Genomic DNA, 12,635 nt, shown 5'->3' with positions numbered 1-12,635 from the left:
TTGTTTCGATTGCTGCGTTTCAATGCTGTCATCGTTTGCTACTGATTTGGATCACGATCTATTTAAAGATCACACGATGGAGACATCGCATGATCTATCTAACTTCTCGTATCTTCTACGTTTTAGTAAAAACCAGATTCAATTTGTTCTCCAATGTTGCTAATTGAAATGCGCAAAAACCCACTTTATTACGGGGAGTATTAATGAAAACGTGTTCCAGTTATTTCTTTCATGCCGCGACACGATATTGCGAACGCTATTTATACGGGATTTGAGGGGCCCAATAAGCAGATCTTGGGGCGCCCGGTCTTAAGTAGAACGAAACGAAGCAGCAACCTAATTAGCACGAGAAAAGAAGGAGGAAAGAAGAGAAAAAAGAGTAGAATTCCAGACGTTCATTACAGGGTAAACGCGCTTCACCCCCTGTTTGCCTGTCACGAGAAATAAACGATTAATAAAATAAATGACGAAATTTCAGTCGGTCTTCTTGTTTCCTTAATTGCCGAGCTTGTCTCTTTCAGTTGACTAAAACAAAAAACGAACTTTTCTTTAAGCTCCTTTCTTATGGCTTCAAAGAAGAGAATTGAAATTCGCATTTTAATGACAACAAACATATTGACCGAGGTTTCTTCCGTTATTTCTTTCTTTCATTTCGATTTTCTTCTGTTGCTTGGTCCAACTTGGTTGCTTGCTTGGATATTACGAATATGAAATGAGAATTTTATTGTTTTCAATCTCACTGCCTCTTTTATTGCGATAACGTTTGTTAAGCTTGTTACAATTTTTACTTTATTATCCATTAAAACATATTATTGTTATTATTCAAATGTTATTTTACTTATTTTTAAATTATTTACGTGGTGAAATATATCTTGACTATGTCTTATTCGATTCAAAGATAGAGAAAAAGTGAAAAATATATCATTTCCAATTTTACTCGTTCTTTTTCTGATTTATTATTCATCTCACCAATCAACTTGCTAGCGACGTGTTCCATTCGATTAATCACATACTGCAATCTCTCATTTCTATTTTTCCTGTCTATTTCTATTCACCAACATCTAACTTGCGCTCCCAAGCACGTTCCATATCAAAATCGACCAACGAAACAAACATCAAAAGCGTTTTAATCTCGCGGCAACCCAGTCGACAGATCTGCTCACACGATACGGGGACCGAGATTTGTATGAAAAACTGTTCTCTCGTTTCTGAAGCCTTTAGTGATAAAGAAACTCGAGTCTATTAGAATTTTTTACGATATATCATAATATAATCAACGTTCAAATGAAACGTCTAAGACTTTTGTAAGTTTACAGGAATCTTAAAGATACAATTTGATCCAGATATGCCAGCCACCATTCCAAAAGTATGATTACTGGATAATTGTATTTCTTTCATTTCAGCGTTATCCACATTTTAACGATGTTCTTTTATTCGAACGACTAAAATAATACAATGGCTCACGAAAGTATTTAAATACTTACAGAAATCTTTTTTCAATCTGTTATATGAAAAGTTGGAAACAAAAAAAAAAAAAAAAAAAAATGGAATGTTTGTTAAGTGAAAACTTCGCTAGAACTTGATAAATACTTTCAAAACTTGGTGCAAGTTAGGAAATACTTGCAGTAAATTATAACTAATTTAAGGCTAAATAAGGAGAAATAAACGGTAAGATTTGGGAAGATTCGTCTAATTAATTTCTACATCTAATAGTTATTTAAAAAAAACAACAATCTTATTCACAATGAAAAAGATGCTTTCGTGAAAATATTGAAGGGTTAACTTTACCGTAATTTTCTCAAATCGAAATTTATTACTCGTACATTTTTCGAAAGTCAGATTGAACGATTTTACTTTCAGAAAATTTCCAAAGTTTCTTACAAACGAATAACTAATTTCCATAAATTTATTTATAGTAAGAAGATATATATTATTAGCATTATTATATTTCCCTATTCCTGAATTTGTAAAGTTGAGATATGGCTTCCGAATGGCTCATTTTTCCTCCGATACCCTCACATGAACGAAATAACGTTACTTCGACACGATACAATTTCGACAGAAACTCCCTCGGTCGACAGCCTGCGATTTAGAGGTGGCTCACCACCCCCAAGGGGAACAGTTTCGTCCACCACCCACGTGTACAGAGCGTTTTTGCTCGCGATTCTTCGCGCTCTGATGTGTACTGGCCGCTTTTCGAACCACCTCGTTAAAACCATTTCCGAACGGAGACTGGTTTTCGGAGCCCCACTCGTCCGCTTCCCATTAAAATCGGAAATCTACTTTTTTCCACCATTCCATTAGAACAGTACCGGTACACCTAGCGACGTATCGTTAATTCCGTTGTATAATTGCAAAAAAGAAACGTCGTTACGAACAAACGGTAAACTAATGATAAATCTGTAGGTAAGAAGTTAGACATTCGATATACAGCGTTTGTTGCCCGGTATGGGAGAAAGTTGAAATGAAGAGATTTTCCCTTTTTTTTTTTTTTTTTCGTAATTTTCAGCATTTATGACAGAAGCACGTCAACCAAGAAATTTAGAAAATTGTGAAACTTTATTTATATACTAATCGAAACATTTTAATATCATAGTAAAAAGTAAATACAATCTAAAGAAATACTTACCACAATCGTAACCCCTTGCGTTTACATTCGCTGGTTCTCTTCCCTAAAAACAAATTTTCATATAAAATTTCATATAACTAGTTGAACCAATAAAATCCAGAAATAATTCACATCAAACCAGCAATACACGTACGATGAAAGATTCTCTTGGTAAACTTTACACGATGTTCGATAAATTACGGAATTTATTTTATCTAGGCGAAACACCTATACATCAACAATTTGATCGAAAATGACGGAACGATCCTTTAACATAGACCGAAAGTTTATAGAATACTAGCAGTCGGGCTGGTTTCTGTCCTATCTTTTATAGCCTTTGGAAACGTTCGTGATTCCTTCTACTGATGAACAATAATCAGCAAGGAACCTTGGGCTAATAATGCCTCCGTTATGGTCGATACAACGCAACGCCGCGACCAGAAGAAAAGAAGCGTTTCCCGGTGCGATCTACGCGACGTGACTGATTGAAAACGGACGCTTCCGCGTGTGCCAGTGATAAATTATGTGTAATTGGTGAACACTTTTATTGTGATGTCGGTTGAACCATCACGGTACTTATCGCACGCTGACAACTTCTATGAATTTTAATTATTAGTAGTCGCTTGAAACAATCTTCGTTAAATGCTTCCATCCTGAAGGCGTTACTCGTTTTATGGTCTTCATAGTGTTTGAAATTAATAAAATACAGTGACTCTTATTAGTTTTATTGTTCGGACGCCACGGTATTTGAGAAATAGTTATGTACATTATCATTATAGATTAAAATTTTACATAGCTCCATAAATGCTTTATTAAAAAGTTATAGCAAAAATACAAAACCACCGAGTGCTTTCCTGTTCGATACCATGCAAGAATAAATCGTCGGTCCATGTTATAATTCCTTTAAATGTTGCCCGTCATTATGAATGCAGGACTGACATTTATGGAAAATGGAATCTATTGCATTAGTAATTTCGCGTTAAGTTTCCTTAATCACAGCAAATATTTCCTTTGCATTAACCCGTAACGCGCATCTATTTGCGTTTGATAAACTGTTTCTTTCACAATTTCGCGCAAAAATCCATTGACATAATATCTAGTGATCTTAGAGGTCAAGGAATTCCTCGTCCTCGACCTATCCATCGTTGAGGATAATGGTCATTTAACCAATACCGTACTGGTTGAACAAATCAAAGACTTTAGCAAGTATACATTAGAGTTTGTGTAAACGTATCAAATGGATATCGACAATGTGTTCTTATGCTGTGTCGACGAAACACCGATTCGCTATCATTTTGTATTTTTGTTGCAACTTTAATAGAGAATTTAGAAGTCTGCATTTATATAAAAATTTCTTCTTAATTTTATTGATGAAATATACTGACAAAGTTTTATGAAATGAAACTGGAATACCTTGTATTTATTTCTAATAGTAGACACTGTAATCGTTTTGTTGTACCTATTAAAACATTTGTTACGTTTGTTACGGTTAATGGAGTCATCAATTTTATTTACCTATAATAAGCGACAAAGATTAACTTCAAGACCATTATTAAAAAGGAAATATAGAAATAGAAGAGATGAGTATTAAAATCAAAATAACACGAAAAACGATTCTTTAACTGCCTATTGCTTTGACAGGTGTAATTGTGGTAAAATACAAGTAAATATACGATATAATCAATAGAAAAAATTCATTTGAATTCATTATATCGATAATTATAATTCTATAATGTCATTCTGTAATCAAAATAACAGAGCGCAAAAGTCACGAGGGACCTGTCTTCCACAATTCCCTTGGCTGACTATAATCGACTGTTTCTACTAACCGTCTTGCGGTCGCTTTTAAGTCTCGCCAGTTTCATTTGACGTACTTAGACGTGGACAAGTTTCACTCGCGTAATTTTCTCAAGCTAAATATACCGGGTGGTCCACGAATTAGTCGCCACGATATATGTATAAAGCGTGACTGAGAAGGGGGAAAAAGTTCATCGATTGATTCATTGATATCAGTATATTTCTAATGTAAAATCAAATTTTTGTACACGAACCTCTTCGATTGTTCCGATGTTTAGACTTGGTCCTATAATTATCTCGCACATATTTTACGACACCCTGTACTATATGTTTGCGTATATGTATTATGTAACCGCTATCGAAGTTCGTGGTTGGAGAACACGATGAATCTGTCCCAAGGAACGGGCTTGCCAATTATAACGTCGTAACCTGTTTCAGAACCGCGCAGGATAACAGAGAAGATTCGAGGAGAAAAAAATAGAGAGTAGGAGCGGGCGAAAAAAGCTAAAAGACGGTACACATTAGAGAGAAGCTTGAGAGTAGCAGTGGGACCCGATGGCCGCGCTATCTTAACTAATCTTAACTTGGCTGAAAGTTCGTAACCAATCCCGTAGGAGCTCCAGCGCCTGACTTTGCTAACACAGAAAACGGTTTCGAGGGACCGTTACAGGACATCCAGTTCAATCAGTAATCAAACTAATGGCCGATACAATAATCTATCTCACGATAACGCGACCCCATCGTATTTCTCGCGTTTGAAATCGACATTTAATCAATCAATTGGACCGATTTCCCTTTTTTTTTACGGAGAAGGTAGCTAGTGGTATTAATCGAATGTAAAATACAAAAGAGGAACGATACTGATACTAGATATTACGAAATAAAATATAATATACATAAAAAAATACATATAAATGTATAAGGATAGAACATAAAAGCAAATTGATGAAATTTTTTAATTTGATATAAATTATTTAAAAAACTATATATTTAAAATATAATATAAATAAAATAAATAAAAGCTAAGTTAGTTTTAATCGTATTAAACTGAAATGAAATGAGAATGTATAAGGCTAGGTTTCTAGATTCGTGCAACCTGAAAGATATAAATCTTATATCCGCCACTGTAATTATTGCACATCCATTCTAATTCTCTGGCACATTCATCCACTGTGAACGTATATTTATCGCAAACGCAAGTCTTGATAGAAATATATTCGGATCAACTCATTTGGGATACATAAATCAAGGTGGAAGTTGGTTGGTAACCCCAAAACCGACTGGCAAAAGTTTGAAACACGAGCCAATGATTTTGGTTCGGATATCGACTTTATGCGTTTCTCTGTATTATACGAATATAATATATGTATTTTAATGTAACAATTCGGAGACCACAACAGGGTTAAATATTGGACCTGCTTCCTTATTGTTTTAAATTCTCCAATTCCCAAAAATCGTAACTGAAAATTTTTTACTGGATTGTAATCAACCAATTATACCAAGATCGAAATTGGCGATCACAGAAATCGACTGTTGGGTTAAAGGAAACGTTGTTTCACAAAACGAGCCGAGATTTTGATCGTGCACATACATCCATCCACGAATCATGTACACAAGTAAGTGAATGCACATTCGACGAAGAGCTGCGGGTTTGTAAATTGGAAATAGGCGTTACGTTAGAATTCTAGGTGAAACTCGAGACATGTATAAATGCTTTCTATATTTACGGACATACATATACTTTATAGCAGATAAAGGGCAAATAGCGTCGGTACAAAAATAGGAAAATATTAAGTCATCGCAAAATGTTCGTCCCTTTGTCGTAAATGTATAATTTCATTTCGCAACGCATAAACGGTAAATCAGATACGATTACTCATTTATGGAACTTTTGTAAACGCCCTCCACTTACTGTTTGTTTAAGGCGCTATATGGAAAAATCAGCTCGTATCAGGTAACGTGGAATCATTAATTATCATTTAAATAGACATTATTGTGAAAGAAGTAATGAGATGATGTAATTTGAATTATATATTAATTATAATATCATCGATACTTTTTAACTCTGTAGAGAATAATTAAAATATTTAATAACACGTACTTAGTATCTGTATTAATATTAAACCATCCTGAATATTCTCACAGTTTTAATCTATTTATTTTGAAGGAACAACAACTCCACTGAAATTGAACATTTTTGCTTTTAAAGACAACGCATTAAAATTTGCCCCTACGTTAAAAACCTGACCTCTAAAGTAAAAAAGTTACTGAAACAAAAAGTTAATAATTTCAAAACAAAATACAAAGTTATAATGTTCCTCTAAAAAATAAATAATCGTTATTTAATTATTGAAGTATTACAGAATTGTTTAATTTTATTCACTATTAAACTTAATAGCAACTTCGTAACACGACTGACTGTCTTATACCTTTGATTACACTCGATAGTACTTCCGATTATATAAAACATACTCCAGTTCAACATAATAAATGCGATAAGCATACCATTACCATGCCGTGATAATCAAGCAATTAATATACAGTTAATTACCTTAAAAAAAAAAAAAAAGAAACAGCAATACTGCCTAGAACATAAAGTGATAGATGGACGATACGAATAGAACTGCAAGAAATTACACTTTGTCGTACTACAATGCTACCGTATCATCGCGCTATCGTACTATCGTATCATCGTACTAGAAAAAAGGGAAAGTGATAATGCTCTCGATAAAATTATCTAATTACACACATAATACGTAAAGCGCACAGAATGAAGAAACAAAAAATTCGTTGTCAATATATTGAATCTTAAAAGTATGGTTTTATAAGAGATGGAAATATAGCTTATCATGTTTCTCACTCGTGGCCTTCGCATTAAATCTTCATTTGACGTATAAAAGAATTTTATAAATTTTATAAACATTATATAGATGAATTTTCCGAATCTTCTCCAAACGTGAATCGCGCAGTGTTACTTCAAGCAGCAGATATCGTAGCTTGAACTCTACTCGAACGTTTCCGCATAGAAAACGGTAACACGTCCACGGAACAATGGAAACGGTCTATCTGGAACGAGAATCGCGTTGAAGAAGCTGCAAGGATGGGACAGAGATCCTAGATCACTTCTGCTACATGGTGCAATGGAAGAAACCATCCGTTAAAGTTTATATTCTACACTCGACGCTTTTCTACCATCACCGGAACTGCAGTGTTCCTGACGATATACGTACGGCTGCCATAAGTCGTACTGTGCGAGTACTGTTATTTTCCAACCACCTTCCTGCATATCTCGTTGTAAGTGCGTTTTTTAAAGAAACGAACACCTTGGTAGTTTACATTAACTGGATCGTGTTACTGGCGCTCAACCGAAATAGAATTCAGAGAAATAAGAAGGGAATCAATTGTTTATCGAAAACAATCTAACTGAAACCTAGCAATTAAATGAACACGTTACAACTCTCAGTTTCCAAATCGTATTCACATGGAAGCGGAGAAGTTGACTGAGTCACGACACAAGTTTCGTCGAAATGATTCGAATGCCGCATTGCAGACGAATAAACCTCGCCGTCTGACCAGCAACAAAAACGGAAGAATTTAATTAATTTTGCCTATTCTGTTAATAACACGAATATAATAAGATCTCTATAATAGCGCTTGATTTTAGAGATCTTTGATAAAGAATTCTGTTTTAACGGAAGTGAAAGAAACCCATCCGTGTTCTTCGTAAGTACAGACGATGAAAGCATGGTATTATCCAGAGCATTCATAGAGAAAAAGCAATTAGCGTTTACTTGATCTCTTTGTGCGTCTGACAACCACTGTTTCCGCTGCTATCACTATTGTGCACGGATTATACGGATAAATGAGAATCGATATGAAGCTGTTGAAGGACAATTGCGCAATAGATGTGTCACTGTAAATGAGTCATTTTAAGAGGTAGTCGAGAAGAAAAATCTTATTCAACGGCTGGTGTCCTTTTTCAGTATTATTTAATAGGTGGATCACTGGTTAATTTAAATCCTTAACCTTAGCTTTAGTCTGTATTACTTTGTAGTATCTGAACGTATTGTGCATATCTCTTACAAGATTGAAGCGTGTGAGAATACAAAATTCTAATTTAATGTTTAATAAGTACTAAAAATTTTCAACCGGAAATAATAACAGCGATCTCTCGATAAACAATTTCCCATTCACAGATTAGGAATATGTTGTTACTTAAAGAACTGAAAAATTTATCAATTTATTTTGCTTCTACTATGCAATTTTTGATTATAAGACGAGTCAACCTAAAAATCTCCACTAATCCCAACCATTGATTACCTTTGTCACGCAACTGCCGACAAAACAGTCTCTCGTGTAAATAATTCACCAGGTGTTTACAGTTTTGAATACTCTCGTGTACACAAGTAGGAAACAAGCCAGTCTCAGGACGTATATTCGCATAATGCATGGCTGTATCATCCATTGCTTCCTCGAAAGCCAGTTTACCTTCATCTCGTTCTATCTCCGACGAACGAATTCTCCAGTGTATTATTTCCGCGAGTAGTAATTCTGCCCTGGAACGCATTATTTCTAACGAAAGCGGATAAAATACAGCTAGCCGCCGTTTAGCGATCCGCTTTATAGGTTCTCGCGTGTTTCCGCTACCATAGCCGCGAGCCGCATGTTTGTTAACCGATGGCGAAAGCGATAAACGTTTTCTAGGAAAGAAACGATTGGCAGAAACGATCGTGTCAGATAGCAGAATACGATCGATTTCTTCCATTCTCCAGGTGTTTCACACGATAAATTGGTAGCAACCAGATATATTGTATTATAGAGTTCTCCTGTACTCTGTTCTCTCGTACAATCGGGCATCGCGAAAGAGGCGATTCTACGTGAAAAAAGTAAGTCGAAAATATATATATGTAGGATAAAAATTTGTCGTATGACGCATCATTTCCGAGAAAATCGAGACCGAAAATTTGTGAGTACATTAAACTTGGCTAATGCCTTTAGTCAGATTTTTAAATGGAATAAAAATATGACATTAGAATATTTCGTTAAAATAAAACAACTCGTACGTGATTCCATATAATATTAAATTATTTGTATAACAAAACCACGAAAAATATGAACAATATGTAATGAATTCAATAAATTTCATTCTTAGCTGATCGTACAACACTTTGCCAAGATTTTTGTCCTTCAACGGGCACTTTCAGACAAATTTAATGCGAGCACCCGTTTCAGGTAACATATAGCAAAAGCAGAAAGAAATAGCGAGATCATTTTATAGGTGAGAAGAAAAAGAATCGGTCGATTGGCGACTTGCTAGCTCAGGATTCGTGGGTAACCGGTCATTCGCGTCGTTTATCAAAAGAAACATATTTTTCAGTTTGATGTTTCCCTCAGACAGGCGGAGTGAAAAAATATGAGATTCCAATGGTTCCACCAATGAATAGAACAATACTGTTTCTTATAAGCTGTTTGAAATATTGACAATTTTTTTCATTAAACATAATACCTAAAACTTTCTTGTATATAACTATGATTCTGCTTGTTAAATTTATTAGAATGCTGATGACAGACAAATATATGCTTCTTAAATTAGGCAGCATGTTTACTAAGTTACCACGTGTAATGGGTCAATGCCAAATTTTGAGATGTAATACTTGTATGTAACGTTAAAACGCCGAGAGGCAAGCTCTCTTATTAGATAATGTAATGTAACAAACTTAATATAATATTAATAAAAAACTTATTCATTGGTTTAATAAGACTTGGATAACATCGAAGCCAAACTAGCTTAACGTAGAACACGAACAGGCACATACACGTAATAGCTAAGCCGGTGAACGGAAAGCAAGGTGATTCCCACAGTAGTTCGTGTGTGGTATGTCTTGGCCGATAATTAGGTATCGATTTCCACGTACCACGAGAATGCCTGCAATAATCGACTTCACACGTTCCAGTATCTTCGCTCTGTTGACCATACCGCTCCGAAATCGAGCTATTTGCCGCGCTTTTTCGAATCGCTCTACCTCCAAGAGTGAGGAAGAAAAAGCTGGAAAGGGAGAAAGGAAGAGAGAGAGAGAGAGAGAGAGAGAGAGAGAGAGAAAGGGAAGTCCATTAATCATGAAACAGGGACGCGAGAGATAGGATAGCGTCACGGAAATGAGGCAAAAATGCCGTAGAAGAGCGGCGCATAATTCGCCGGCAAACTCCCGTCCGGAAAATACTATCGAACAAGGAAACGATTTGTAGCCCGATCATAGATTATAGCGACGATACAAGAAGTAAAACTATTCGTTGACTCAAATTATTTGACTTTTTGAGTACACAGAGTACTTCGTTTGCCTTGGGTTCCTTAATATTATTTAATTTAAATTTACTATTTACATTTAATTTGAAAGAATTATATAATCGCGAATAACTGTGTTTGAGATATTATCATTTTTGTTTCGTAATTTCTATTTTGTAGAAACAATAGTTTGAACTTTAAAGAGACTCGGAGGTTTTAAGAAAAGCTCGACGCTATAGTTTTCTTGAGCAAGAAACAGCGTGTACGTGAGATACAGACATTTATTTTGAAGACAATGGTAGAGGCTACATAAAGAATAAAGCCTGTAATAAAGGAAAAATGATGGTATTATCGTTAAAAAAGGAGAAAAATTATAAACACCGCGATAGGAGGCAAAAAGTTCTGCAGTTATTAAAATCCACTGAGAGGACAAAAATAATAAAACACATCGAATGTTAGATACATATATTTAAATGAGAAAGGAGAAAAAACAGAGATAATTATTGTGCGAATATTTACGCTACAAAAGACATAAATCATATTCGCGTATATGTCAAGACGTTTAATTTTTAATTTAGTTTAAAAAAATAGAAGATAGCTTAGTCGAATGATTAAAGATTTATGTAAATAATAAATTAGATTTGATATAATAATAAATAGTAATGAATTTGATTTATCAAAAATAGCATCAAATTATCTGCAAAAATACGTGGTTATATACCGTATTTAATTTTTAATAAATTTATTATTATAATGATGATTTAAATATTGCACTACATAATTTGTTAATATACTAAATGAGTTTGCAGTTAATATTTGATGTATTATTGACTGGAACGTTTGCTTCTGCAAATTACCCTCCATGTTTAATTTTAATAATTGCAATTTATTTAAAAGGAAAAATGCTTGTATGTATAAAATAAAATACTCAATTCTTTCTTCTCCTTAAAAAATAAATGTAATTTTGTCGATTTTAGAGTGTCATAATTTACTGGATGATTCGAAGTTATTCAATTCTCTATACCACTGTTAGACTCGCTCCAATGATCTGTTTCACAAGGTTGCGGAACATGCTTGTTACGCGTGTAGCAGCAAACACGCTTGACCATGCAATTAATCCAAACTGTTATCGTCATCTACCGTGTTGTATGACAGATTCTAACACTCTGTGCATCGATTTAGGCCGCGTAATAGAGTGAGCAGCTTGTAGCAAAGTGAATGCTCTAGTGCAAACGTAATTTGGACTATAATTAGTCTTGTCTTACAAATTATCTTGCACTTACTCTTGATACTACATTTACCCTTCTTTCGTAATTACGTATTTAACTATGTACATACTTATGATATGTTTAATTTTACAAAATATGACCATTTGAATTCGCATTACAGTTTAATCTTATGTTTATAATTGCAGATTCGTTGATTTCATGGAACACGATCAAAAAAAATCAAAAGGTAATAGTGAAAATATTAATGCTCATCAATTTATGATTAGCAATTTGGAATTTGTATGTACGTATGTATGAAAAGTTGACGAAGTTGTGTAGTAATGCGCTTAATCGTGATAATTATAATTTGAAGACAATCTCCATTATCATGGTAATCTTCATAATCGCGAATGACTTGAAATTATTTTAATGATATGAAACCGTTGAATATTGTACATAACAATAGTGTATGTGAAATATTTCAATGCATGAATTCTACCAAATTATGTAATTAGGTTCATATAAACTTTCTGGCGTTGCTATTATTTTAATATCGTAGAAATATTTTATTACCCCAATCAACATTCCTACTCATCTACAGTTACTGCAAATATAAATTTTCCAAATGCAAAACCACAATTATCGATTTCACCATTTCAACTTCGAAACTTAGTATCGAGACTGTATATATTTAATTTGTTGGGAACAATTGTCGCAATGCAGCGTGTGGTTACTTTGC

At 34.2% G+C, this 12,635-nt stretch overlaps 1 protein-coding gene across 2 annotated transcripts in view; it reads right to left on the bottom strand.

The window, feature by feature from the left end:
• The window catches only part of LOC139985916 (cysteine-rich secretory protein 2), a 93,747-nt gene extending 90,830 nt beyond the window's left edge, over positions 1 to 2,917 (bottom strand). Inside the window, exons 1-2 of one of the 2 annotated variants that reach the window (XM_072000811.1) lie at positions 2,763 to 2,917; positions 2,630 to 2,672 (exon numbers count right to left, since the gene is read on the bottom strand). The gene's annotated coding sequence lies outside the window, so the exon portion shown is untranslated. The remainder of the gene's footprint in view (positions 1 to 2,629; positions 2,673 to 2,762) is intronic. The other variant, XM_072000810.1, reaches the window with a different exon arrangement.
• Positions 2,918 to 12,635: the final 9,718 nt, after the last annotated feature.

Source organism: Bombus fervidus, chromosome 3 (genome assembly GCF_041682495.2).
Source record: "Bombus fervidus isolate BK054 chromosome 3, iyBomFerv1, whole genome shotgun sequence".
Lineage (NCBI taxonomy): Eukaryota > Metazoa > Arthropoda > Insecta > Hymenoptera > Apidae > Bombus > Bombus fervidus.
Note: the sequence above shows the minus strand (reverse complement) of the source record. Positions and strands in the feature narration are given on the sequence as shown.